Source organism: Aotus nancymaae, unplaced genomic scaffold (assembly GCF_030222135.1).
Source record: "Aotus nancymaae isolate 86718 unplaced genomic scaffold, 86718_ANA_hifiasm-v0.15.2.pri h1tg000062l, whole genome shotgun sequence".
Lineage (NCBI taxonomy): Eukaryota > Metazoa > Chordata > Mammalia > Primates > Aotidae > Aotus > Aotus nancymaae.
Window position 1 is genome coordinate 31228221 of NW_026988476.1, and position 24806 is coordinate 31253026.

The following is a 24806-nucleotide window of genomic DNA, read 5'->3' on the forward strand; positions in this document are numbered from 1 at the left end:
AATTATCTGCACCCAAATTCACTGTTTCTGATTCACTGACTGGTCTTCAATCTTTATACTGCCTCTAGAGTCACTCCTGGATGTTTTTCTCCTCCCGATTTTTATCCACTCCTATGTGTCCAGTGTTGATCATTTATGTATTGACAGCCAAAATTATATTACTGGACTAGACCTTACCTCTAAAGTCTAGACATATATATGCAACTGCTGACTCGGCATTTCCCCTAAATCAGTCCCCAGCTTTTTGTCACTGGGGACTGGTTTTGTGGAAGACAATTTTTCCACAGATTAGGTCAGGAGGGATGTTTTCAGGATGATTCAAGCTCATTATATTTACTGTGCACTTTCTATTATTATTAAATTGTAATATATAATGAAATAATTATACAACTCACCATAAGCTAGAATCCATAGGAGCCTTGAGCTTATTTTCCTGCAACTAGGAGGACCCATCTGGAGGTGATGGGACACAGTGACAGATCATCAGACATGAGATTCTCATAAGGAGCATGCAACCTAGATCCCTAGCACACACAGTTCACAACAGGATTCTTGCTCCTATGAGAATCTAAAGCTCCCTCTGAGCCAACAGGATGCAGAGCTCAGATGATAATGCAAGTGATGGGGAACAGTTTAAATACAGATAAAGCTTTGCTCACTCACCTGCTGCTCACCTCCTGCTATGTAGCCAAATGCCTAGCAATACACAATCCAGTAATGGTTTGTGGCCCAGGAGTTGTGGAACCCTGCCCTAGAAGGCTCACAAGTAACTCAAAATTATCATTTTTAAAATGAAAGTTATCTACTCCACCCACCCATCTACCCAGGTACTCACACACAGCCTGTTTCTCCTACTAGGTTCCCTGGCTTAATAAATGCACCAAGCCTGAAATTTAAGAGTCATCTTTGTCTCTTCCCTGTACCTCAGTCCTCATATTCAATTACCAAATTCTGCAATTCTACATCCTAAGTAACTCTAATCTATCTATTTCACTACATCTTTATCATCTCTACTTTAGTCCAAACCTCCAACATCTTTGCCTGAAATATTGAATAGCTCCTTCTATCCAATCTCCCTGCCTCTTTACTTGCCCCCTCTAATGTATTATTCACTTTGCAGCCTGAGGGAACTTTGTCAAATGGAACTCTGACCATGATGCCTCTCTGCTTAACCTTTCAGAAAGTCCAAAATCATAATAGTTAATATCATCTCACATTAATTCTGCTCTAAAATAATAATGACAGTAGCAACTATAATAGTCATAGCTTTTTGTTTCATTTGTTGAGCTCCTATGTTGCTAAGTTATTTGCAATACTTCATTTAATCTTCCCAAGAATACAATGAAAAAGATACTCCATAGCATCCTTTTATATGAGAGGAAACTGAGCTTTAGAGATAAGATTAAGTAGCATTTCCAAAATCACCCAGCTGGAAATAGAGCTGGGTGAGCCCAAGTTTGCTTGATTCCAGAGATTAAGTTCATAATTGATACTCGGTATGACCTACAAGCCCCTGTATGATTTGGTTTCTCCTCAATGCTTCATCTTTGTCTCAGGAAACTCTTCCCCAAGTTAATAATCCAGCCACACCAGTCTCATGTTCCTCAAATACATGGCCCTTCCTCACTAGTTCTGTCTGGAACATTCTTCCTCTCCCTGCTTCTCTGAGACAGGTCAGGCATCAGAACTTGCAGATGCATTCCCTCATTAACATCATCCAAGGCCCAGCTCTCTATGTTCCCTGTTGTGCATCCACAGCCTCTGTTTCATCCTGAACTAGATTCTTCTCACAGGCATGAGATGGCTGTTAGCAAAATGTGGCAACATGCTTCCTTGTTCATGTCTGGTTGAAGAGAGAGAGTGAGTCTTTTCCCTAGCCATGAAACAATATTTCTTGCCCTCAATTTGACTGAGCCAATTTAAGTCATGGGGTCTCTGTTGCTCAACAAATCACTGTCACCAGAAGTATGCCAGGTGTGACAAGGGGTATGGAATTACTAATGTGACTTAGACCAATATGCATGTATCCTGAAAGAGAGGCCAAATCCCCAAACTGTATTGCTGTGACATAATGGCTAAGAGATGCAATAAATGTTAAAAATGTTATGGTCCCAGCATAATAGTCTCAGCATCAACCCTCTGCAAAGATAAATCCCATTAATTCTTCATGTCTCAATTTAAAATTACTAATTGAACCAAGGGACAAGATGGCTGAATAGGAACAGCTCTGGATTGCAGTTCCCAGCAAAAACACAGAGGGTGAGTGATCACTGCATTTCCAAATGAATTTTTACTGTCCACAGATCAGGAGATTCCTGGGTGGAAAAGCACCACAAGTCTCCAGTGCAGGTGTTTCAGCCAGTACAGGAGGACTCTGCATAAAAACTCACACAAATCTAGGCACCTTTTCAACTGGTGCCTGGAATGCCTGGGAGACAAAGTCACCCATTCAACTGAAAAAAAGGGGGCTGAAATAGGGAGCCAGGTAATCTGGCTGGACCAGAGATGGTCCAGCTCTATTGGGGGAAGGGCATCTGCCATTACCGAAGCAGTCCACCACTACTAAGGCAGTCCAGCATTACAGAGACAATCTGCCATTACTGAGGCAGACTGCCATTACCGAGGCAGTTCTAATCATACCTCTATAATCAAAACTGCAAAGAAGTTCACACAGCAGCTGGGCAGAGCCCACAGCAGCTCAGCAACACATCTGCTGGCAGACTGTGACTAGACTACTCCCTCACTGGGCAGGGCATCCCTGAAAAAAGGCAGCAGCACATCGGGAACTTCTTATAAACAAAGCCCCACCTTCCCAGGACAGAGCACCTGGGGAAAAAGATGGTTATGAGTTCTGCTGCAGCAGACTTAAACGTACCTGCACAGCAGCTCTGAATGGAACAATGATGCTCACACTAAGCACTAGAGCTCCTATAAGGGACAGACTATCTCCTCCAGCAGCTCCCCGACCCCTGTATATCCAAAGTGACACCTCATAAAGGAGAGCTCAGGCTGACATCTGGAGGGTATCCTTCTGGGACAAAGATAACAGAAGAAGAAACTGGCAGCAACACTTACTGTTCTGCAGCCACTGCAGGCGATTTCCAGGAAGGCAGGTTCTGGAATGGACCTCCAGCAGTCCAACAGCAGAGGGGCCTGACTGTTAGAGGGAAAACTAAAAAACAGAAAGAAATAACTTCAATATCACTCAGAGACCCCATCTGAAAGTCACCAACTACAAAGACCACAGGTAGATAAATCCACAACGAAGGGAAGAAATCAGTGCAAAAAGGATGAAAACACCCAAATCCAGAATGCCTCTCCTCCTCCAAGGGATCACAACTCCTCACCAGGAAGGGAACAAAGTGGGATGGAGAATGAGTCTGATGAATTGACAGAAATAGGCTTCAGAAGGTGGGTAATAACAATCTTCTCTGAGCTAAAAAAGAACGTGTTCTAACCCAATGTAAAGAAACTAAGAACCTTGAAAAAAGATTTGACAAAATGCTAACGAGAATAAACAGCTTAGAGAGGAACATAAATGACTTGATGAAGCTGGAAAACACAACATGAGAACTTCGTGAAGCATACGCAAGTTTCAATAGCTGAATTGACCAAGCAGAAGAAAGGATATCATCAGAGGTCAAAGATCAACTCAATGAAATGAGAAGGCAAGATTAGAGAAAAAAGAGTAAAAAGAAATAAACAAAGCCTCCAAGAAATATGGGAATATGTGAAGAGACCTAACTATGTTTGTTAGGTGTACCTGAATGTGACAGAGAGAAAGAATCCAAGCTGGAGAACACTCTTCAGCATATTATCCAGGAAAACTTCCCCAACCTAGCAAGGCAGGCCAATATTCAAGTCCAGGAAATTCAGAGAACACCACAAAGATATTCCTCAAGAAGAGCAACCCCAAGGCACATAATCGTCAGATTCACCAGGGTTGAAATGAAGGAGAAAATGCTAAGGGCAGCCAGAGAGAAAGGTTGGGTGACCCACAAAGGGAAGCCCATCAGACTCACAGCAGATCTCTCAGCAGAAACCCTACAAGCCAGAAGAGAGTGGGGACCAATCTTCAACATCCTTAAAGGAAAGAACTTTCACCCTAGAATTTCATATTCAACCAAACTAAGTTTCATAAGCGAAGGAGAAATAAAATCCTTTACGAACAAGTACTCAGAGATTTCATCAACATCAGACCTGCTTTACAAGAGCTCCTGAAAGAAGCACTAACCATAGAAAGGAACAACCAGTACCAGCCACTACAAAAACATACCAAATGGTAAATAGGATCGACACAATGAAGAAACTGCATCAACTAAAAGGGAAAACAACCAGCTAGCATCAAAATGGCAGGATCAAATTCACACATAATAATACTAACACTAAATGTAAATTGGCAAAATGCCCCAATCAAAAGACACAGACTGGCAAATTGGATAAAAGGCCAAAACCCATCAGTGTGCTATATCCAGGAAACCCATCTCACATGCAGGGATACACAAAGGCTCAAAATTAAGGGATGGAGAAAGATTTACCAAGCAAATGGAGCAAAAACAAGCAGGAGTTGCAATCCTAGTCTCTGATAAAATAGACTTTAAACCAACAAAAATCAAAAGAGACAAAGAAGGGCATTACAAAATGGTAAAAGGATCAATCCAACAAGAAGAGCTAACTATCCTAAATATATATGCACCCAATACAGGAGCACCCAGATACATAAAGCAAGTTCTTAATGACTTACAATGAGACTTAGACTCCGTCACATTAATAGTGGGAGACTTTAACACTCCACTGTCAATATTAGACAGATCAATGAGACAGAAAATTATTAAGGATATCCAGGACTTGAACTCAGATCTGTACTAAGCAAACCTAACACATCTACAGAACTCTCCACCCCAAATCCACAGAATATACATTCTTCTCAGCACCACATCACACCTACTCTAAAAGTGACCACCTAAATGGAAGTATATCACTCCTCAGCAAATGCAAAAGAATGGAAATCATAACAGTCTCTAAAACCACAGTGCAATCAAATTAGAACTCACAATTTAGAAAATAATTCAGAACTGCCCAACTTCATGGAAACTGAACAACTGGCTATTGAATGCTGACTGGATAAACAATGAAATGAAGGTGGATATAAAGATGTTCTTTGAAACTAATGAGAACAAAGACACAACGTACCAGAATCTCTGGGACACATTTAAAGCAGTGTCTAGAGGAAAATATATAAAAATAAATGCCCATATAAGAAGCAAGGAAAGATCTAAAATTGACATCCTATCATCAAAATTGAAAGAGCTAGAGGAGCAAGATCAAAAACACTCAAAAGCTAGCAGAACAGAAAAAATAACTAAGATCAGAGCAGAACTGAAAGAGAGACACAAAAAACCCTTCAAAAAAATCAATAAATCCAGGAGCTGTTTTTTTAAAAAAGATTGACAAAGTAGACCGCTAGCCAGATTAATGAAAAAGAAAAGGGAGAAGAATAAAATAGATGCAATAAAAAACGATAAAGGGGATATCACCACAGATTCCACAGAAACACAAACCAACATCAGAGATTACTACAAAGAACTTTATACACATAACCCAGTTACCCTGGAAGAAATGGATAAATTCCTGGAAACTTGCACCCTCCCAAGTCTAAACCAGGAAGAAGTTGAAACCTGAATAGACCAATAACAAGGGCTGAAGTTGAGGCAGCAATTAATATCCTACCAATAAAAAAGCCAAGGTCCAGATGGATTCACAGCCGAATTCCACCAGACATACAAAGAGGAGCTGGTATCACTCCTTCTGAAATTATTCTAAACAATCCAAAAAGAGGGAATCCTCCCCAACACATTTTATCAGGCCAGCATCATCCAGACACCAAAACTTGGCAGAGACTCAACAAGAAAAGAAAACTTCAGACCAATATCCATGATGAACACAGATGCAAAAATCCTCAATAAAATACTGGCAAACCAATTGCAACAGCCCATCAAAAAGCTTATCCATCACAATCAAGCAGTCTTCATCCCAGGGATGCAAGGCTGGTTCAACATACACAAGTCTATAAACATAATTCACCACATAAATGGAACGAAAGACAAAAACCACATGATTATCTATCTCAATAGATAAAGAGAAGGCCTTTGACAAAATTCAACCACCCTTTATGCTAAAAACTCTTAAAAAACTAGGTATTAATGGAATGTATCTCAAAATAATAAAAGCTATTTATGACAAACCCACAGCCAATATCATACTGAATGGGCAAAAACTGGAAACATTCCCTTTGAAATCTGGTACTAGACAAGGATGCCCTATCTCACCGTTCCTATTCAATATAGTATTGGAGGTTCTATCCAGAGCAATCAGGCAAGAAAAAGAAATACAGGACATTCAACTAGGAAAGGAAGATGTCAAATTGTCTCTATTTGCACATGACATGATTGTATACTTACAAGACCCCATTGTCTCAGCCCAAAATCTCCTGAAACTGATAAGCAACTTCAGCAGTCCTAGAATGGAAAATCAATGTGAAAAAATCACAAGCATTCCTATACACCAATAACAGACTTAAAGAGAGCCAAATCAAGAATGAACTGCCATTCACTATTACTATAAAGAGAATAAAATACCTCAGAATACAACTAACAAAGAACGTAAAGGACCTCTTCAAGAACTACAAACCACTGCTCCATGAAATAAGAGAAGACACAAACAGATGGAAAAACATTCCATGCTCATGGTTAGGAGGAATCAATATTGTGAAAATGCCCATACTTCCCAAAGTAATTTATAGATTAAATGCTATCCCCATCAAGCTACCTATGAACCTCTTCACAGAACTGGAAAAAAACACCTTAAACTTCATATGGAACCAAAAGAGAGCCCACATAGCCAAGTCAATTCTAAGCAAAAAGAACAAAGCTGGAGCCATCATGCTACCTGACTTCAAACTATACTACAAGTCCACAGTAATCAAAACAGCATGGTACTTGTACCAAAACAGAGATATATACCAATGGAACAGAACAGAGGCCTCAGAGGCAACGCCACACACGTACAACCATCTGATCTTTGACAAACCTCACAAAAACAAGCAATGGGGAAAGGATTCTGTGTTTAATAATTGGTGTTGGGGCAACTGGCTAACCATGTACAGAAAGCGGAAACTGGACCCCTTCCTGACACCTTACACTAAAATTAACTCCGGATGGATTAAAGACTTAAACATAAGACCTAACACCATAAAAACCCTGGAAGAAAACCTAGGCAAAACCATTCAGGACATAGGCATAGGCAAGGACTTCATGACTAAAACACCAAAAGCAATGGCAACAAAAGCCAAAATAGACAAATGGGATCTAATTAAACTCCAGAGCTTCTGTACAGCAAAAGAAACAATCACTAGAGGGAACCAGCAACCAACAGAATGGGAAAAAAATTTTGCAATCTACCCATCTGACAAAGGACTTATATCCAGAATTTACGAAGAACTAAAACAGATTTACAAGAAAAAAACAAACCCATTCCAAAGTGGGTGAAGGATATGAACAGACACTTTACAAAAGAAGACATATATGAGGCCAACAAATATATGAAAAAATGCTCATCATCACTGGTCATTAGAGAAATGCAAATCCAAACTACATTGAGATACCATCTCACGCCAGTTAGAATGGTGATCATTAAAAAATCTAGAGACAACAGATGCTGGAGAGGATGTGGAGAAATAGGAACACTTTTACACTGTTGGTGGGAGTGTAAATTAGTTCAGCCATTGTGAAAGACAGTGTGGTGTTTCCTCAAGTACCTAGAAATAGAAATTCCATTTCACCCAACAGGTATATATCCAAAGGATTATAAATTGTTCTATTATAAAGACACATGCACGTGTATGTTCATTGCAGCACTGTTTACAATAGCAAAGACTTTGAACCAACCCAAATGCCCATCGATGATAGACTGGACAAGAAAAATGTGGCACATATACACCATGGAATACTATGCAGCCATCAAAAACGATGAGTTCGAGTCCTTTGTAGGGACATGGATGAACTTGGAAACCATCATTCTCAGCAAACTGACCCAAAAACAGAAAATCAAATACCACATGTTCTCACTTATAGGTGGGTGTTGAACAATGAGAACACATGGACACAGGGAGGGGAACATCACATGCTGAGGTCTGTTGGGGGGGACTAGGGGAGGGACCATGGAGGGTAGGGAGTTGTGGAGGGATAACAAAGGGAGAAATGCCAGCTATAGGTGATGGGCATGGAGGCAGCACACCACATTGCTATGTATGTACCTATGTCACAATCCTGCATGTTCTTCACATGTACCCCAGAACCTAAAATGCAACAAAATATGTATTTTTTAAAAATTACTAATTAATTCAATACATATTTCTTAGATGCCAGACACTAAGTGAGGCAGTAAGTTTGCAATGGTGAACCAAAGAGACAGGATCCCTGGTCTTTTGGAGTTTAGTGGAAGGGACAAAGATAACAAAGACATGTAATTGCAATGTGTGATAGATGTTCTATGGGAAATCAGGTTACTAGGAGAGACAACAACAGGGGTTGAATTAAGATTTGGTATTCGAAATGGCCATATTGAAGAAATACATTCAGCTCAGAAGTGAAAGGTGAATAGAAAGAACCAGCAAGTAGTAGCAAGTAGAAGAAACTGCAAGTGACACAGCCCAAAGCCACTGACAATCTAATCCCTTTTCACCTTCCCCAGTCATATGCCTCTTTATTTTTTCCCTTCCAAATGATATAACCATCTATGGAAAATTAGAATGTAAATTTTAAGACATACATATCGGGGTCCCCACCACCTGACCGTGGACCAGTACCTGTGGGTGGCCTGTTAGGAACCAGGCCATACAGAGGAGGTAAACGGTGGGTGAGCAAGCTTTACCACTTGAGCTCTGCCTCCTGTCAGATCAGCACAGCATTCCATTCTCATAGGAGCATAAACTCTATTATGAACTGTGCTTGTGAGACCTAGGTTGCATTCTGCTTATAAGAATCTAACTAATGCCCAATGCTCTGACTGGTACAGTTTCATCCTGAAAGACTATTAGATTTATAGACAAGCAGGGACATGGCAAAGTCTATTTTAAACAGTTAATATTACCAGATACTTCACACATCGAAATATCCAAATGGCAATCCAGCAAAACAGGTCTAAGTTTTATGTACATGGAAGTTATCCAACTTGAATCCTGGGAAATCTTAGATTTGAGCTCTGACAGCCCAGCTCTGAAAACTTTTCAGTTCCAATCAATCATATAAATTAAGATAATGCCTATTTCACAGGATTGGTTTGAGTTGAGATATTGTGAACGTTTTATAAACCATGGTACAATTTGCAGTGTTCTTCTCCATCTCTACTTACCTGTTTTTGGATTATATCCCTTCCACCACTTCGAGGTTTTTATTCTATAAAAATTTCTCAACACACAAATGGGTGAAAGTCATGTGAAGATGGAGGCAGAGACTGGAGTGATGCCTCTGCAAATCAAGAAATGCCAAAGATTGCTAGCAAGCCCCAGAAGCTGGGAGAAAAGCATGGAACAGATTTTCCCTGATATTCTCCAGAAAGAACCAACCCTGCTGACACCCTGATTTCAGGTTTCTGGCTTCCCAAACTGTAAGAGTGTAAATTCTTGTTGTTTCAGGTCACTAAGTTTGTGGTCTTTTGTGAAGACAGCCCTAGAAAACTAATGCAACCTTTCATCTGAAAGCTGAACATTCAAATTCAAATTTCATTATACTGAGCAACCCCATTCCTAGGAAGATGCTTAAAGAGATTTTTGCAGATGAATAATATCTCATTCACAGAATAATGCACTTTGTTCACAAATGGTGCCACTTAATCCACCATTGACTGGATACTGTGATATAGTCACAAAGTGAAACATTTATACAGCAATGAAAATTAATGAACTACAGGTGTATGCAACATGGAAAAATCTTAGAAATCTAATATTGAGTCATAAAGTAAGTCCCAGAAGACTACAAATGGTTTAATTCTATTTTTATATAGCACAGATACTAGCAAGTTTAAGCATAATATTGTTAACATATGCATATCTGTGATACAACCATTTCTTACAAAAATAAACACGTGCTTACCATATGATTTGCAATTGCACTCTTAGGCATTTACTCATAAAATTTATGTTCACACTAAAGCTGTACATGAATGTTTATAGCAATTTTATTCATAATAGCCAAAAAATAAGAAAAACAAATGCCTCTAACTGATGAATAGTTAAACAAACTGTGATATATCCATACCATAGAATACTACTCAGCAATAAAAAGAAAAAAACCAGTAAGCATAACAACTTGGATAGATCTCAGAAAAATTGTATATGACAAAAGCCAGTATCAAAAGGTAATATACTATATCATTTCATTCTGAAAATGACAAAATAATGGGGGTGGATTGCACATTGAAAACCATAAAACATTGCTGAAATAAATTAAAGATGTGAATAAAGGGAAATACACCCTGTGTTCATGGATTGGAAGGCTTAATATTGTTAAGATGTCAATATGTCCCAAAGTGATCCACAGATTTAATGCAATCTCTATCAAAATCCCAAAGGTATTTTTTGTGTGTGAAGAAAAAAACTCCATCTTAAAATTCATATGATATCTCAAAGAATGCTGAATAGCCAAAACAAACTTGAAAAAGAACATAGTTGGATGTCTTACACGTCCTGATTTCAAAATACTCTACAAAAGTGACAATAATGAAAACAGATTGGAACTGGCATAAAGACAGACATATAGACTAATGGAACAAATTAGACAGCACAGAATAAACTCATGAATATACAGCCAGCTTATGTTTGAAAAGAATGCACAATTGGGGAAAAAGATAATCTCTTCAACAAATGGCATTAGAAAACTGAATATCTATATACAAAAAGAAAAGGAATTGGACTCCTTCCTTACATCATACATAAGAATCAATTCAAAATGAATTAAAGACTTAAATATTTAAGACTGAATTGTAAAATTTGTAGAAGAAAACATAGCAGGAAAGTTCTTGACAGTCTTAGCAATGATTTTTTGAATATGATATCAAAAGCATAAGCAACAAAGTAAAAAGAGATAAACGGAATGACCTCAAACTAAAAGCTTTTACATAGCAAAGGAAATAACAGAACAAAAAGGAAACTGAAAGAATGGGAGAAAATATTTGCAAACCATATATCTGATAAAGGAGTTAATATCCCAAACACATAAGGAACTTCTACTACTCAATAGCAAAAAATAAGTAACCTGATTTTTAAAATGTGTGAAAGATTTGAACAGACATTCCTCCAAAAAAGATATACAAATAGCCCATAAGTATATGAAATGATTATCAACATCTTTGTCAAGGAAATGCAAATCAAAACTACAAGGAAATATCACATCACATCTATTAGGACTGCTACTATTAAAAAAAAAAACCCAAAAGATAACAAGTGTTGGCAAAGATGTAGAGAAACTGGAAACTGTACATTGCTGGTGGAAATGGTATAACAGCTATGAAAAATAGTATGGAGGTTTTGCAAAAGATTAAAAACAAAATTACCATATGATCCAGCAATCTACTTCTGGGTATAGAGCCAAAGGAATTGGTATCAGAATTTTGGACAGATATCTGCACTCTCATGTCATTGTGGCATTATGCACAATAAGCAAGATATGGAAACAACTCAAGTGTCCATTGACAAATGAATGGATTAAGAAAATATTATATATATATATATATATATATAATATTATATTATTCAGCCTTAAGAAAAAGAAAGAAATCCTGTCATGTGGGACAACATGGATGAACCTTGAAGACATTAAATAAGACAGTTACAGGAGGACAAATACTGCATGATTTCACTTAAATGATGCAGCTATAATAGTCAAACTCATAGAAGCAAAGAATAGAATAGTGGTTGCCAGAAGTTGAGGGGAGGAGAAAACAGGGACTAGTTTAACGGATATAAAGTTTCAGTTATGCTGCATTAATAAGTTCTAGAGAGCAACATAGTGCCTATAGTTAACCATATAGTATTGTACACTTCAAAACTTGTTAAGAGGGTAATTTTGTATCAATTATTCTAACCACAAAAAATAAAAATGAAAAACAGAGGGACACAAGAAAATTTTGGGAGGTGTTAGATATGTCTGTTACCTTGTCTGTTACCTTGATCGTGGTGTTACCATGGGTGTTCGCATATGTCCAAACCAATCAAATTGCACACATTAAATATGTACAGTTACTTGTATGTCAATTATACTTCAATAAGCTGGGTTTTTTAAAATAGAGGTGGAGTACAATTAGTGATTACCAATGATTAGAGAAGAGGAAGGGAAAGAGAGAGATGACTATGACTATGAAAGGCCAGCATGAGGAATCTTTGTGATGGAACTGTGTGTATCATGACTGTGGCAATGGTCACACAAATCTGTATATATGGTAAATTTTCATAGAACTACACACACACACACAAGAATACACACATGTAAAATTAGTGACAATGTGAATAAAGCTGATAAATCATATTCATGTTAAAATTAATAATGAATTCCTTCTTTCTTCTGTAACTTCAGACTCACCAGTCATTCACTGATTCATTTGTCCATTTAACAAATATTTACTGAGTATATTGTATACCAGCCACTACGCCATGTGCTAAGTATGCCACAGTGAACAAGTTCCACTTCTTGAGAGTATGGTTCCAGTCCTTGTGGAGTTTACAGTGTAGCAGGGATGGGACAGGACAAAATTAGGTAATTCTATAAGTAATTCATCAAAGTTGTGAGATGAATGTCCGATGTTTTGATAAAGTAAAATGGGGAGACCTCATCTTGTCATTTGGGTTAGTGAAGGCTTTCCTAACAGAGTACTGCTTAAGCTCAAACTTAATGAGTAAGTGGAACCTAGATAAATAGCTGGAATCTTGACACTGGGAGGAGGAATTGTTTGAAGCAAAGATAACATATTTGTTCCCTCAAATGTTGCCTTGAGCTGGGGAATAACATGGCTTACAGGAAGTGAAAGGTGTTCAGCAAGAGTGGAGCAAAGACAGTGAAGGAGTGAGAGCTGCAGTATACAGACGAAGAGGTAGTCAAAAACTAATTCACCCAAGTAGAGTCTTGTAAGCAAGTGCATGACCTTAGGAGAGGGTTGCTGAGGAGCAGTGAATAAGGTCACTGGAGATGACAGTGTCAAGGAACTATGACATCAAGAAGTTGGATTGGATTGGAGGGATCATGGCAGATGGGAGTCAGGACTAGATTGCAGCTCTGAAAAATCGGACAGGACAGTGTGTAGAGGCTTGCATCATGAATTTTTGCTCCAGTACAACTGCAAGAATAAATCAGAAAACCTTAAATGACCCACAGACCCCCTGAAGGAAGCAGATTGCTCCTGCAGGACCTGGGAGACACCCCAAATACTGTGAGTTCCCAAACTGTGGAATTGGGAAAGGGAGATCGTCCACTCTTAAACAGACACCCCCACTTGGGAAACTAAAGGCCCAGATTATTGGAAAAGATTTTAACCTTACTTGGAGCTGAATCAATTTATAGAGCTAAGCAAAATACAGTGGTAGAGGAAGCCGGAGGAAAATGCTTGGGAACTCACTGGGTCCCCTAGCAACCCATTTCTGTCTGGCCACACAGGGGTCCTCTTGGAGGGCAGCCAGAGGTGCTGGGCAAAAGGCCACAGGGAGAAGGAAATCTCCAGCTGAACTTTGTAACAATTTAAACTGATTGAGGAGCCTCCTGGCCAGAACTCCAGGGAAGGCATGAATCCAGTGTGCAAACTCCACAAGCTAGGGAAGAAAGAAAACCATATTTGCGTTTGCAGCTGGGAAGTGGGTGGCCTGGGGTAAGTTCTCAGCCCTGCTCACCCACTGCCTGGAAACAGACTTGGTGCTGTTGGGTGACGGGGTCACAGTGGAAGTGAGACCGGCCCTTCAGATTGCATGGTTGCTGGGTTAGGCCTGTGACTGCTGGCTTTCCCCCACTTCCCTGATGACCTGCATGACACAGCAGAGGCAGCCATATTCCTCCTAGGAACATAATTCTATTGACCTGGGAACCTCATTCCCATCCCTGACAGAAGCTGCAGCAAGACCCGCCCAAGGAAAGTCTGAGCTTAGACATGCCCAGCCCTGCCCCCATCCAATGGTCCTTCCCTACCCACCCTGGTAATAGAAGACAAAGGACATATACTCTTGGGAGTTCTAGGGCCCTGCTCAATACCTGTTCCTCCCCATACCACAGCTGATGCTCTCTGGAAAGTGCCACCTCCTGGCAGAAGGCCAACCAGCACAAAAATAGTGCATTAAACCACCAAAGCTAAGAACCCTCACAGCATCAATTTCACTCCCCTGCCACCTCCATCAGAACAGGTACTGGCAAGCCAGGCTGAGAGACCCACAGAGGGTTCACATCACAGGACTCTGTGCAGACAACCCCCAATACTGGCCTAGAGTCTGGTAGATTTGCTGGGTGACTAGATCCAAAATAGGGATAACAATCACTACAGCTTGGCTCCCAGGAAGCCACATCCATAGGAAAAGGGGGAGAGTATTACATCAAAGGAACACCCCATGGGACAAAAGAATCTAAACAGCCTTCAGCCCTACACCTTCCCTCTGACAGAGCCTACCCAAATGAGAAGGAAGCAGAAAACCAACTGTGGTAATATGATGAAACAAGGTTCTTTGACACTCCCAAAAAAATCATACTTGCTCACCAGCAATGGACTCAAATCAAGAAGAAATCCCAGATTTACCTGAAAAGGAATTCAAGAGGTTAGTTATTAAGCTAATCAGGAAGGCACCAGAGAAAGGTGAAGCCCAATTTGAGAAAATCCAAAAAATGATAAAAGAAATGAAGAAAGAAATATTCAAGGAAATACACAGCATAAATAAAAAACAAAACTTCAGGAAACAAGGGACACACTTATAGAAATGTAAAATGCTCTGGGAAGTCTCAGCAATAGAATTAACAAGCAGAAGAAAGAAATTCAGAGCTGAAAAACAAGGTCTTCAAATTAATCCAATCCAACAACAACAACAAAAAAGAATAAGAAAATATGAACAAAGACTCCAAGAAGTCTGGGATTATGTTAAACAACCAAACCTAAGAATAATCAGTGTTTCTGAGGAAGAAGAGAAATCTAAAAGTTTGGAAAATGGATTTGGGGGAATAATCAAGGAAAACTTTCTCGGCATTGCTAGAGACCTAGACATCCAAATACAAAAAGCACAAAGAATACCTGAGAAATTCGTTGCAAAACATCTTTCCCTAGGCACATTGTCATTATGTTATCTAAAGTTAAGACAAAAAATCTTAAAAGCTGTGAGATAAAAGCACCAGGTAACCTATAAAGGAAACCTGTCAGATTAACAGCAGATTTCTCAGCAGAAACCCTACAAGCTAGAAAGGATTGGGGCCCTATCTTCAGCATCCTTAAACAAAACAGTTATCAGCCAAGAATTTTGTATCCAGTGAAACTAAGTTTCATATATGAAGGAAAGATACAGTCTCTTTTTCAGACAAACAAATGCTGAGAGAATTTGCCACTACCAAGTCACCACTGCAAAAACTGCTAAAAGGAGCTCTAACTCTTGAAACAAATCCTGGAAACACATCAAAACAGAACCTCTTTAAAGCATAAATCTCACAGGACCTAAAAGCAAAAATACAATTTAAAAAACAAAAACAAAGTTATACAGTCAACAAGTAGCACAATGAATGGAATGGTACCTTACATCTCAATACTAACATTGAATGTAAATGGCCTAAATGCTCCACTTAATAGATACAGGATCGCAGACTGGATAAGAATTCACCAACCATCTACTGCCTTCAAAAGACTCACCTAACACATAAGGACTCGCACAAACCTAAGGTAAAGGGGTGGAAAAAGATATTTCATGTAAATGGACACCAAAAGTGAGCAGGAGTAGCTATTCTTATATCAGATGAAACAAACTTTAAAGCAACAGAAGTTAAAAAAAGAGAAAGAGATTATATAATGATAAATGGCCTTGTCTAACAGGAAAATATCACAATCCTAAACATATATACACCTAACAGTGGAGCTCCCAAATTTATAAAACAATTACTAATAGACCTAAGAACTGAGATAGACAGCAATGGAATAATAGTGGGGGACTTCAGTACTCCACTGACAGCACTAGAGAGGTAATCAAGAAAGAAAGGTGGCAAAGAAGCAATGGATTTAAATTATACCCTGGAATAAATGGACTTAACAGATATATACAGAACATTTTTCAACAACCTCAGAATATACATTCTATCCAATAGCTCAAATGGAACTTTCTCTAAGATAGACCAGCACAAAACAAGCCTCAATAAATTTAAGAAAATTGAAATTATATCAAGCAGTCTCTCAGAACACAGTGGAATAAAAGTAGAAATCAACTTTAAAAGAAACCTCCCAAACCATGCAAATGCATGGAAATTAAATAACCTCCTGTATGATCATTGGGTCAAAAATTAAATCAAGATGGAAATTTAAAAATTCTTTGAACTGAATAACAGTAGTGACACAACCTAACAAAACCTCTGGGACACAGCAAAGGCAGAGCTAAGAGGAAAGTTCATAGCCCTAACCACCTACATCAAAAAGTCCAAAAGAGCACAGACAAATCTAAGGTCACAACCAAAGAACTAGAGAAATAAGAACAAACTAAACCCAAACCCAGCAGAAGAAAGGAAATAACCAAGATCAGAGCAGAAATAAATAAAATTGAAACAAAAGAAAATACAAAAGATAAAACAAAAAGCTGGTTCTTTGAAAAGATAAATAAAATTTATAGACCATTAGCAAAATTAACCAAGAAAAGAAGAGAGAATATCCAAATAAGCTCAGGAAGAAATGAAATGGGAGATATAAGCAACTGACACCACAGAAATACAAAAGATCATTCAAGGCTACTATGAAAACCTTTATGCAAATAACTAGAAAACCTAGAAAAGATAAATAAATTATTGGAAAGATATAACCTTCTTAGCTTAAATCAGAAAGAATTAGATACCCTGAACAGACCAATAACAAGCAGTGAGATTGAAATTGTAATTTAAAAATTACCCAAAAAAAAGTCTAGGACCAGATGGAGTGACAGAAGAATTCTACCAGGCATTCAAAGAAGGATTGGTGCCAATCCTATTGACACTATTACACACACACAGACACAAAAAGGAGTCTAACCTCTCTAAATTATTCTTTGAAGCCAGTATCACCCTAATACCAAAATCAGGAAAGGACATAACCAAAAAAGAAAACTACAGACCAATATCCCTGATGAACATAGATTTTCCTTAACAAATCTTTAACAAAATACTAGATAACCTAATCCAACAACATATCAGAAAGATAACTCATCATGATCAAGTGGGTTTCATACCAGGGATGCAGGGATGATTTAACATATGTTAGCCAACAAATGTGATATATCACATAAACAGAATTCAAAACAAAAATCATATGATTATCTCAATAGATGCAGAAAAAGCACTCAAAAAAAGGGACTTACCTCAATATAATAAAAGCCATCTATGACAAACCCTCTGCCAACATAATACTGAATGGGAAAAAGTTGAAAGCATTACCTCTGAGAACTGGAACAAGACAAGGAGGCCTACTGTCACCACTCCTCTTCAACATAGTACTGAAAGTCCTAGCCAGAGCAATCAGAGAAGAGAAAGAAATAAAGGGCTTCCAAATTGGTAAAGAGGAAGTCAAACTGACACTGTTTGCTGATGATAAGATTGTTTACCTAGAAAACACTAAAGACTCCTCTAGAAAGCTCCTAGAACTGATGAAAGAATTTAGCAAAGTTTGCAGATACAAAATAAATGTACACAAATCAGTAGCTCTTCTATACATCAACAGCGACCAAGCTGAGAATCAGATCAAGAACTCAATCCCTTCTATAATATCTGCAAAAACAAAAACAAAAACAGGAATATATTTAACCAAGGAGGTGAAAAACCTCTATAAGGAAAACCACAAAACACTGTTGAAAGAAATCATAGATGACACAAACAAATGGGAACACATCCCATGTTCATGTACGGGTAGAATCAATATTGTAAAAATGACCACACTGCCAAAAGCCATCTACAAATTCAATGTAATTCCCATCAAAATACCACCATCATTCTTCAAGAGTTAGAATAAAATCATTATAAAATTAATATGGAATCAAAAAAGAGCCTGCACAGCCAAACCAAGACTAAGCAAAAAGAACAAATCTGGAGGCACCACATTACCTGATTTCAAACTATACTATAAGCCAATAGTCACCAAAACAGCATGGTACTGGTATAAAAATGGGTACATTGACCAATGGAACAGAATAGAGCACCCAGAAAAAAAGCCAAATATTTACAGCCAACTGATCTTTGACAAAGCAATCACAAACATAAAGTGGGGAAGGATACCCTTTTCAACAAATGGTGCTGGGATAACTGGCTAGCCACATGTAGGAGAATGAAACTGGATCCTCATCTCTCACTTTATATGCAAATCAACTCAAGATGGATTAAGGACTTAAATCTAAGACTTGAAACTAAAAATTCTAGAAGATAACATTTGAAAAACCCTTCCAGACATTGACTTAGGCAAGGATATCATGACCAAGAACCCAAAAGTAAATGCAATAAATACAAAGATAAATTGCTGGGACTTAATTAAATTAAAGAGCTTTTTCACAGCAAAAGAACAGTCAGCAGAGTAAACAGACAACCCATAGACTGGGAAAAAATCTTCACAATCTTACACCTGACAAAGGACTAATATCCAGAATCTACAATGAGCTCAAACAAATCAACAAGAAAAAAAAATCCCACCAATGGGGTAAGGACATGATAGACAATTCTCAAAAGAAGATATACAAATGGCCAACAAACATATGATAAAATGGTCAACATCACTAATGATCAGGGAAATGCAAACCAAAACCATGATGCAACACCATCTTATTCCTGCAAGAATGGCCATAATCAAAAAATAGTAGATGTTGGCATGGATTTGGTGAAAAGTAAACACTTGTACACTGCTGGTAAGATTATAAACTAGTACAACCACTATGAAAAACAGTGTGGAGATTCCTTAAAGAACTAAAAGTAGAACTACCATTTGATCCAGCAATCCCACTACTGGGTATCTACCCAGAGGAAAAGAAGTCATTATACTAAAAATATACTTGCACATGCATGTTTATAGCAGCACAATTAGCAATTGCAAAAACATGGAATGAACCCAAATGCTCATCAATCAGTGAGTGGATAAAGAAACTGTGGTATATTTATATATGATGGAATACTACTAAGTCACAAAAAGGAATGAATTAATGGCATTCACAGTGACCTGGGTGAGATTGAAGACTATTATTCTAAGTGAAATAACTCAGGAATGGAAAACCAAACATTGTATGTTCTCACTCATAAGTGGGAGCTAAGCTATGAATATGCAAATGCATAAGAATAACACAATGGAGAGAGGAATCCAAGATAGCCGAGTAGGAGCAGCTCTGGATTGCAGCTCCCAGGGAGACCATGGAGGGTGAGTGGTTGCTCCATTTCCAGACAGATTTTTATTGCCGATAGACCAGGAGATTCCCAGGCAGAGGAGCACCAGGGGTCTCCAGCATGGCTGTTTCAGCTGACAAGGTGGGCCTCTGCACAAAAAACTCACACGGGTCCAGGCGCCATTTCAGCTGGTGACTGGAGTGCCTGGGAGACAGAGTCACCTGTTCAACTGATAAAAAGGGGACTGAAACAGGGAGCCAGGCCAGGAGATTCCTGGGTAGAAAAGCACCACAGGTCCCCAGCATGGCTGTTTCAGCTGGTGCAGTGGGTCTCTGCACAAAATCTCACACCAATCCAGGCGCCTTTTCAACAGGTGACTAGAATGCCTGGGAGACAGAGTTGCCTGTTCAACTGAAAAAAAGGGGACTGAAACAGGGAGCCAGGACAGGAGATTCCCAGGTGAAAAAACACCACGAGTCTCCAGCACTGCTGCTTCAGGTGGCACAGTGGGTCTCTGCACAAAATCTCACACAAATCAGGGCACCATTTCAACTGGTGACTGGAATGCCTGGGAGACAGAGTCACCTGTTCAACTGGAAAAAAAAAGGGGGGTCTTAGGCAGGTGATCAGTCTCAGCCAGTCCTACCCCCACAAAGACCAGCAATCTGAAACATTCTGTATTGAGAGTTTCACATCGAGCACAGCTGAACCTGGGATCATCCAGCTCTGTAGGGGAGGGACATCCACAATTACTGAAGCAGTCCACCACTACTGAGGTAGTCCACCATTGCTGAGGTGGTACGCCATTGCTGAGGCAGCCTGCCTTTACCAAGGCAGCCCGCCATTGCTGAGACAGTCTGCCATTGCTGAAACAGTCCACCATTACAGACAGAGTGTGCCATTACAGAGACAGGCTGCCATTGCTGAGGCAGTTCTAACTACACCCCTAAAAACAGGACTGCAGGGAAGTTCACACAGCAGCTGGGTGGAGTCCACAGCAGCTCAGCAATGCATCTGCTGGCAGACTGTGAATAGGCTGCCTCCTCGCTGGGCAGGGCATCCCTAAAAAAAGGCAGCAGCATGACAGAAACCTCAAATAAAGCCCTACATTCCCAGGACAGAGCACCTGGGGAAAAAAAAGGCAGTTATGAGTGTAAGGCCGGTTGCCTTGCCAGGAGCACAGACGCATACTCCCCCTTTTTTTCTTTCTCAAAGCTCAGACAAGCCTGGATGAGCTCAGGCAAGCTCAGACATGCTCAGACATGCTCAAGCTTGTTCCCTTCTCCCATGCTCGCACAGCCTGGCCTTCCCTTAAAATAGCCCAGTATGCAAACAAGGTGCGGTAACCCTAGCGTCTTAACAACCAATAGCAGCCGAGTAATTCCAATCAACAACAAGTCAAGTCCTAGGTAAAGGCTTGTAACTTACCCAATAGCAGTCCTGCTCTACCACAACCAATCCAGCTCCCTCACTCCATATAAAACCCTACATCTGAGAGGAGTCCGTGCGACTTCTCCGGCCCCTCCTGTTGGACCACAGAACCTCACCCGGGAGTCTGAATAAATTCCTTCGCATTAAATTATTTTCGTGCTGGCCTCAGTTTCTTCATTTTATCCTCAGTGAGAACAGACCTTACAAGTGGTGCCATAACCTGGGAGGAGTTGTAAGACCCCTCCTGGGAGAAACTGACTCCTCCACTCAAAGCCAGACCAGGGAGCTGCTGTTTCACCACAAGGTAAGACTTCTGTTACCCACTACTCCACCTGCTGTTTTCAGGGAGTCCCTGTCTGAAAACCGCTGCACAGCATCAGGGATTCCCATTGGGAGTCCGGGACTCCCACAGCCATGGGGTCCATGACCTCCAGCTTCCTTTCCTTCCCCACAGGTCTGTGACCCTGGCAGGCCTCCCGCTATGAGTCTGTGACTCTGGCTTCCTTCCCCATGAGTTTTTCTTCCCCACAGGTCTGTGACCCTGGGAGGCCTCCCTGCCATGAGTCCATGGCTCCGGCTTCCTTCCCCATGAGCCCGCAGCTCCAGTTTAGGACCTGAGTGTAAAAGGAGATGTCCCTATACTCTTGTTATCTCCCCATGAGGGGTTTTTTACAGTCAGGAATTTGAGGGAGATGTCCCCACTTTCCTGAACCCTCACCAGCAACCGAGGTGTGGGTACTCAGAAGCTCTGTTTAAGCAGCCCTGCCTCAAGGCAGAGTCAAACCCCTGGCTTATACCAAATTTGTTATTTTAAACTAGTCCATTTGGCATAAAAGGCTCCTGTTAAGTAAAAAACTGTATTTTTGGTTTCTTTCTGTTTCTCTTTCTGACTCTCTTAACTTTTTCTCTCTCTCACCTAAAATGGCGGCCGTACCATGCCCTTAAAATGGCAGCCGCTTCTTGCTCTTAGCTTTCTCTTCCACCTAAGATGGTGGCTGTACCACACCCTTAAGATGGTGGCTGGACTGCACCCTTAAGATGGCAGCCGCTTTCTACTTTTAACTCTATTTTTCTCCCTTTCTCCTTAATTCCAGTGCGAGTGAGTGAGTGAGTGAGTTTATGTGTAGTCCCACGGCCTAACAGCTACAGGGCTTCCATGGGCCTCAACCCGTGGTTCCATGGGGATGTGGCCGGGAAGGCATCAGACTGGTCTCCCATCTGGGGGGCACCCACCCTTTGTCCATCAGTCTTGTATGTGGTACTGTCTTTATTGTAGCCTCTAATTTGCCATGTGGCGGATAGCCCTAGCCCTGTCTCTTTTTATTATCTTCCTTATTATAATCATTGTAGCCTGTAGGTTTTCTCAGCCACCCCCTCTGGGAAAGGAACTCTTCTGCCCATGTTGGGTGTAGTACTTGTTCCTATCCCTTCCTTGCCTGTGACTGCCCCACAAAAGCCAACTATGGGGAACCAGAAGTCCCACTTAGACCCCAAGTCACCATTAAGATGCCTAGTCCAAAACCTACCCAAACTAGGGCTTTCCATAAAGAAAAGAAAAAAAATGCCTTCTTTACCATTCCTCTATACTCTAAGTCTTACTTTCTCTTTATAAATCCTTCAGTCAGCTCTCATCCCACTTCGCTATTCAGCTCAGCTACTTTGTTTCCTCTTCCATCCCATTCCCCCTCCCCAGCCCATTCCTGTCCTAAACTAATAGATACATTTGTTACACCTCGGGAGGGCCTGTCTAACCTTTCTCTAGCCCAGACCTTGCCTTTTTATAAATGGGAGTTCAATAGTGACAGCCGAGGGGCGATGAAAAGTGGCCTATGCGGTAGTTATAAATTCAGTCACCCTCAAGGCATGTCGCTTCCCCAATGGACCTACCGAATAAGGCCACCTTAACTAACCAACTCAAGCCCTCAAGATGAAGGTAACTGTTAATAATGGTAGTAGTAATGAAAGTGGTAATAATAATAAAGGTATAATAAAAGTAATAATAAAGGTAATAATGAAGGTGATGGTAGTATGTTGTAAGTAATAATGGAGGCAATGGTAATAATAGTAAAAATAGTAATAATCATAATAAAAATTATAACAATAGTAATAATAGTAAAAGTAATCATAATAAAAGTTATGGTAATGGTAATGATAGTAATGGTAGTGATGGTAAAGGTGATGATGCTGAAGGTGGTAATGATAAAGGTTGTCGTAATGACAGTAGTAATAATAAGGGCAATAATAAAGGTGCAACAATCCCCCCCAGTTCCTGCATCTCCTAATTCCAACCTAGCCTCTCCCATTAGTGCACACACCTGCTCACGCAGTGCTCCTAGCAACGAAGCCTCCCTCCTTTGCCCCCTCCATGAGGTGGCCGGAGCAGAGAGTATTGTCCGAGTGCACATTCCCTTCTCCCTCTCTAATCTGTCAGCCATTGAGAAACACCTAAGATCTTTCTCCACCAATCCTACTGCTTACGCCAAAGAATTCCACTACTTTACACAGGTATATAATTTAACCTGGCATAACACGTTTGTAATCCTATCCTCCACCCTCATCCCAGACGAGCGTGACCGGATTTTTACAGCAGCCCGGGAACACGCTAATCAGGTACATCTGACTAACAACCAGATGCAAGTAAGCACGCAGTGGTCCCCGAGGCCGACCCTAACTGGGATTATCAGGACAGTCGAGATGGCCACCGCCGCCAAGACAAAATGCTACAGTGCCTCCTGGTGGGTATGCAAAGCGCAGCCCAAAAGGTAGTCAATTATGATAGGTTAAGGGAAATAGCTCAGGGACCCGATGAAAACCCCGCCGCTTTCCTTAACCGCCTGACTAATGCTATAATCCTCCATACCCGGCTGGATCCAGCCTCCTTAGCAGGAGCTACAGTCCTAGCCACTCACTTCATTTCCTAGTTGGTGGCTGATATAAGGAGAAAACTTAAGAAAGCTAAGGAGGACCCCCAGACTCCCATATGAGACCTGGTAAACATGGCATTTAAGGTTTTTAATGGCCAAGAGGATAAGGCTGAGGCCACCTGACAGGCCCACTTACAGCAGAAGATAAACCTCCAAACCCAAGCTCTTTTAGCAGCCCTGAGGCTGGCAACCTACCGAACATCTGGTGAGGGAGGTCCATCGAAACCTGTCCGAAATGTTTTAAGGGCCCCGCCCAGGTCCTGTTATAGATGTGGTCAAGAAGGACATTGGGCCTGGAGTTGCCCCCATCTTCGTCCACCTCCTGGACCCTGCCTAAATTGCAAACAGACTGGACATTGGAAGGTTAATTGCCCATCCTGGACCAAAGGCCCACTCCCCACACCTCTATGTGAGAAGCAGGCTGGTCCATGGGAAGCAATCCCTCCACTTAAATTTCTTGGCCTTCTGGATGACTGATGCAGCCCGGACTCAAGGACCCCCATCACCCTTGCCAAGCCCAGGGTAACACTGCAGGTAGCGGGTAAGTCCATTTCTTTTTTAGTGGACATGGAGGCTACCTACTCTGTATTGCCTTCCTACTCAGGGCCTAGTATACCTTCCCAGGTCACGGTCATGGGAATCTAGGGAAGGCCTTCCTGTCCTAACCAAACTCCTCCCCTAGCCTGTGTCCTCGAGGGACACCCTTTCTCTCACTCCTTTTTAATCATACCCTCATGCTCAGTTCCCTTGCTAGGATGAAATATTCTCCAGACTGTGGGGGCCACTCTCCAACTCACTAATCTCACATACACAAAGTCAAACACCTCACATACACACCTCCTACTGTCTCTCCTAA

General features: G+C 40.5%; 1 long non-coding RNA gene across 1 annotated transcript in view; it reads right to left on the bottom strand.

Moving 5' to 3' along the window:
* The window catches only part of LOC135270406 (uncharacterized), a 71691-nt gene that overhangs the window by 37686 nt on the left and 9199 nt on the right, over positions 1-24806 (bottom strand). Inside the window, exon 2 of the long non-coding RNA XR_010338540.1 lies at positions 3076-3172. This is a non-coding gene — a long non-coding RNA (uncharacterized LOC135270406). The remainder of the gene's footprint in view (positions 1-3075; positions 3173-24806) is intronic.